The following is a 6,000-nucleotide window of genomic DNA, read 5'->3' on the forward strand; positions in this document are numbered from 1 at the left end:
TTTCTTTTATTTAAAAAATTAAGTTCACTTGAAAGAGAAAATACAAATATAACTAAATTTCTCACATGCTATGTTAGATGTTTATCTCTATATAAGAGACAGGTGTCAAACAAACAAATAAAAAAAAAAAAAAACCGCTAAGGCAAAGAGAAACTTTAACTCACCAGATTCCATCTGTTACATTTGAATTCATGCATAATTGATTATCCATGACTGGTAAATTCTTTTCTCACTAGCCGACCACAATTTTCTAAACGTTGTGTATTAAATCACTACTAAAGTAGACTGCATTTCAGAAACGGCATGGGGCAGAATAAGAATATTTTAAATGAAAAATTACATGCCGGTTAGTAATAATACAGCTGACCTATGTTTAAGGGAGAGAAATTTTAATCATGTGCATATTAAATATTAATAACCTATTCTGTTATTGTTATAATACGGTTAAGTAGGCTTCTCCATGCTTAAAGAAAGAGGGAGAAGTAGGAATGCATAATGGTGCAAAAAGATACAGAGACAGGAGACAGACATAAGGAAAATGTGTCAACAATAAACAAGAGGAAATGAGAAAGAAGGAAAAGATGAAGGTGGAAACTAATCTCTATGTGTCATTATGACTGCCAGAGTACTGGCAAAGATGCAGCATCCTTTTATTTCAATTTTAATCATTTCTGAATTTTAATACCCGGCTCCTTTTGTAATTCTCCTGGCATTCCCCATATGCCTCCATCCCAGCCAAAACACCAGTGTAAATTAAATGGCAGGCAACCACACCATTGATGTAGCCTCCCCAAAGAACCTACCAGGTGACCAAAAGCAAAAAAGGTATGTCTACCTTATGTCCCTGAGGACCTCTAGCCAATAAACTGGCTGAATGTTTTCTACTTTTTTTTAATGTTGAAAAGAAGGACAGTAGTTAGGTAATCTACAGATAGAGAATCATTAAAAAAAATAAAGCAAGCCAGTAGTAATACAATAATCAGTGACCATCAGGGCCTGGAAAAATGAGTTTGCTCTCATTGGCACTAAGGAGCATCACATGATTATTTAATTACAGCTCTAATTTTTGTCTCGTGGATGGCAACATATCAACAATTAATAGGGCAAATAGAGGAGACTGTGTTTTTAAAGAGACAGAATGTGCATGATAATGTAATAGGTCACACAGCAGTGCACCACTTAAGAAACTGTCTTTTGTGTAACTAAATAGGACTGTCTTACAAGAAGCCCCACTCATATTTTAAAATGAAAATAAATTTTAAAAGGAAGTGTCTTTTTTAGATAACTTTTATAGAATGCCTAGAACTTTTCAGAATATTTTAGATGCAGCTAACACAACCCTACTGCAATTTCAGAACTAGTTTTAAGGAATGGAGTAAAATATTCATATATAAACACGCCAAATCTTAGAATACTTTTCAAACAACGTATTTAAGCTGCAATGAAAAATACCTCTTTATGCAATAATTACAGTAGCATTTATTCAATGGGAGCTTGAAAAAAATCATTATTGTAGGAAAGAACAGATAGAAGGTCAATCAGCCTTGAGGCACTAGTCCATAGTATTTTTGGTTCTGGAATATCAGAAGGATTGCTGCTTGGTGGCTCAAATTGCAAGGAATTCAGGAGAGTGCTCCGTTTGACTCCAGTATTGTTTGTTACCACAACCAAACACCAAAGAATGAAGCTGAGCAGGGATACTTAACCTAATACTGAAGGTCAGACAATGAGGATAGAACAGAGACCCAGGTGCTACTACAAAAAAAAAAAAAAAAAATCATCCAATTATCCAGAAAATGAGGCATATGCAGATTAAGTGTTCAGATAACCCCAGTAAAAACAGAAAATTAGAAAGAAAAGTCTCTTCGCCAATAAATCTTTATCGGCACAAGCTACATTTTATATTTTATTTTTAATTTAGCAATTCTTTAATGAGTGCTCAATATGTACAAGGCACAGAATGCTAACTATGAACTTTCTGTTTTATATAACACAGACGTACCTTATTATCTACTTTTTGTAGTTTAATACTTACAGAAATATATAGCAGCTTCTACAAACTTCAGAAAGTGGGAATACTAGTGCGTTTTTAAGAGGCATATTACGAGGTTACGAGATCTACAAATTCAAATCAACCAAGATAATTCAAATAGTTAACCAATTTGATAGAATTGTCTAAGTAAGGCTAAGTCTAGCTTTAAATCCCTCTAGTTTCAGTCACCCATTGTTTTGTCATGCCGGAAGCCATAGTGAAAATCCAGGTTTGAGATTTAGACAATGAAATAATCTTAGAACTACCTCTGTGATTAACTGCTGAAATGTATGTAAAACATTAGATTATATAGAGTTGGAAGTAATCACAATTTGACTAAAGAAAAAGTGACTAAAATTATAACACAAAAAGAAATATTAAGAGGAGCAAAATCAATTGAATAAGCTTTTAATGGATTATGTTGGCCAAAGTCATAAAAAAACCAGAAAATGTGGCTATCTCAAAATACAATTTGGAAAAACTAAAACCACTGAGGGGCAATAATTTCTAATGACACTGGCAAAAACTATCAGGTCAACACTATAGAAAGAAAAAAAAAAGGAGAAAAATTTTATAATCCAGTGAAAAGTTTTAAAATTAAGTTGCTTTAATAGAAAACCTTTCATAATTCTGAACCAAAACCCTGACTCATACATTCTAAAAGAATTTTTTTAAAGAATCAAGCAAGCAGCCGCTTGTATGTTAAGGGTATACATCATTCTTTTTTAACATGGTTGTTAATATATAGTTAACATGCCTCAGAAAAGGCTGTAATTAACTGTCTACTCCTCTAATAACACTAATAAGCATACAGTATTATTAAAATACAGTGATTTTATACAAGCTGTCATTGTTAAACTTTTAAGATAATGTTCTAAATTGTTTCTGAGTCCTCTTAAACCACCCAAAGGGAAATGGAACTCTAAGAAAAATTTTACAACGTAGTTTTTAAAATATTGTTTTTTCCTCCCACAGTCTGGAGATAACTGTCTACCATTAAACAGAACATCTATCCAAGTATCATTTCAGTTGGTGAAAATACAATGGGAAGCATTTGGATTATTTTACGAAATCTATAGATTCTTTTAAAAAATTAAAACTGTATGCATTTTAATTTAGTACTTTATTCATTGATAAAATATTTTCTGGGGGAAAGAAAGGCTTGCTATATCAAGAATCACATAGCCCTGTTGTTAGTCCCCAATGATTTCCATTGTCTGTTTCACTGGAACAGGAAAACTCAATTGCATTCAATATCAAACAGCTAATTATGGATATGCTATATTCAAGACTATCTCCATTTTAAAGATATCTGCATACACTAGGTTCTATTTTATTTACAATAATTAATAAAATATTTATAACATAAAACCTCTTTTGCCTTAAAGTCCTTAACATTATAAACATTAAAAGGCCAAATTGTCATTTACATGCTCTTAATGGCATATCAGGAACCACTGAATAAGACTATAGAGGAATCTCTAGCAATCAACTCTACTACATGCCTAGCTTCCAGGAAAATTGAATCTAAAGAATTGCCCCCTCACACAGATTACTGACTACCTTTTCTTTAAATATTTCAAGAAGGTCTAATAATTCTCCCTGGGAGAAATGCCCACTGAAGAATTTTTTTAGTATCTGGTCCCAAATTTTCTAGTGCTGAGAAAAAGCAACATCCCTACAGAAAGCCCTCCCCCGAACACTCAATGCCTATCTGTCACTGTGGCTGGAGTCCTGATTCTCCATATGTAACATTATAGTAACTTTTCTGGCACTTACCCTCCAAATATCAGAAGCTGCTCTCCGAATCTAGCCCTACAGGAGATGTCTGAAAAAGTAGTCTTTGATGAGGTGACAATGATGAAGTTTTCTCTGGCACTGCCAGCAAGGCAGAAACATCCCCAAATGAGGTGGTTACCAGTTGCCTGTGAAGCAGCTGGACCATTACTGCAGTTCTGAGGGTGCGTCACAAATCAGGTCATAGCTCTGGGTAGAGTCCACCCACTTCACCCAGTATAACGCCCTCTACTTCCTGCACACCTGGGGGGGAAGGGGTGCAGAGGAGGGAGGGCCAGCTCAAGTCCACATAGGTACTAGTAAAGGCACAGCCAGGTACAGCCTGACATCTGCTTCTTCTGCAAGCATTTCAGCCTCATCTGGGGACGTGCACCCCTAGGTATTCAAAAATGTGTGCAACAATAAGCAGGCTCTAAAATGAGTGATGAGTGTAATAAAATATTACACAGTTAAATGTTTTATCCAGCAAAATCTTTCCTCCACTGGAAACTGAACCAACTCTTAATTTTTGATTACAAGCTACTTCTCTACCAAATGTCAAATAACTGGACTGAATAAATCTCAGCAGAAACCAGGGACATAAATCCTGAGGTACCAGTTAACTAATTTTCATCTCTTGCAACTAAACTACATCACCACATAAACTGAATTACATCCTTGAAATTCCATTGAAAGAGGTTATTAGAATTTCGATTATGAACTTTCAAACTGCAACAACTGTAGAAGTGATACAAAATAACTTGAAAGCATAAAAATAGGTCAATATGTTGGAGAAATGCTACACTACTAAATCTCACCCTGAATAGATATACACACAATCTGTATCTATTTACTCTGAAATATCTAATCTCAAAAAAGACTTAAAAAAATAAACAGCAAAAGGTACCATTGGCATAAGTTCAAAAGTATGAAATAATGTGTGTTAATGTGTTGATCATACTCTATGAAGACATCAAGTTTAAATAGACTTACCATTGAGAACATCATTTAGGAACGATATATAAATTACTATAGTAGACACTTTTTCTTCGGTATAGTGGAGAAGAATCTTCTGTAACAGATTTGATTTATATGTTGTATTAAGACTATATTCTACCTTGATGTCAGTGGAATATGTGATTAGGTATTGATAATTGTGTATAGACAGTTAAGTGTAACCGCTTCTTAGATAATTTAAGTGAAAATAAGCCTTTTCTCAAATTAATTGTGAGTTCTGTAATTCAACTTTAACAGTATTTTGATGTTTCAAAGGGGTCTTGAAAGAGAAAGGATTTTTAACTTAAAAGAAAAACAACAAATACATGTAGTATTATAACAAGGTAGAAATCGCCCTTATTTTAAGGATGGCAGATTAACAAGAAGTCAAATGAAGGAGGTAAGACTATTTTCAGAGAAAAGCTCAGAGAGTCAATCAACAAATCAATCAATGAGCCCCACTTTGTATTCATATTTTCAGAACTCCATTAAAAACTCAAACATTCCATGTAAGACTTGGAAGAGGAGACATTTTATTGAAGTTATTATCTGAGGAATCAAATAGTTTAATCTTTTTGGAACTTTGTAGAAAGTTAATTTAGCAAAACACATTTGAATGTGTTTGAACATATTTATCCTGAGGTTGCTTTAAGATGACTATTTTAAGTGGCATGCAGATTCTTTTGGGGTTTTGATGTTATAGTTGAGGTATGCAAAGTAAAAGTGCATAACATTTCTTTCAACTGGTTCTCACATGACAGAAATGAGAAGATGAAATTACTTGTCTTTAAAGTTTTGCCATAGGGAAATAAGAAAAACTCCTCTCGACCCCTATCCCCAACTAGGAAGAGTCTGAAGCCCTGGATTATAGCACAGGTAGGTATTAAAATGGAGACAGAGCCGTTATTTAGTGGTGACAGGAATATAAATACGTGCGCTAACCTATAAACTGGTATTTACTTCAGGAAGGTAAGTAATATTTTTCCTCTGATTGCTGCACTGTCAGTTTAATGCAGCGTAAATAAACAGTAGGTGCCTGCTAGCTCGAAGTAGGAAGTGTTCATTCCACACGAGGAACAGATTACTGAAGCCTGATGCTCATCATGCTGAAACATAACTTTCATTTTACCAGAAAATATACCCTACTGTGGATGATTTTTCGTGCCTGATCTATTAATTAACTTAACTCTGTTCTG

At 34.1% G+C, this 6,000-nt stretch overlaps 1 protein-coding gene across 1 annotated transcript in view; it reads right to left on the reverse strand.

Moving 5' to 3' along the window:
- SATB1 (SATB homeobox 1) overlaps positions 1–4,020 on the reverse strand; it is a 90,637-nt gene extending 86,617 nt beyond the window's left edge. The window contains exon 1 of the mRNA XM_025377833.1: positions 3,812–4,020. The gene's annotated coding sequence lies outside the window, so the exon portion shown is untranslated. The remainder of the gene's footprint in view (positions 1–3,811) is intronic.
- Positions 4,021–6,000: the final 1,980 nt, after the last annotated feature.

This window comes from Theropithecus gelada, chromosome 2 (genome assembly GCF_003255815.1).
Source record: "Theropithecus gelada isolate Dixy chromosome 2, Tgel_1.0, whole genome shotgun sequence".
NCBI lineage: Eukaryota > Metazoa > Chordata > Mammalia > Primates > Cercopithecidae > Theropithecus > Theropithecus gelada.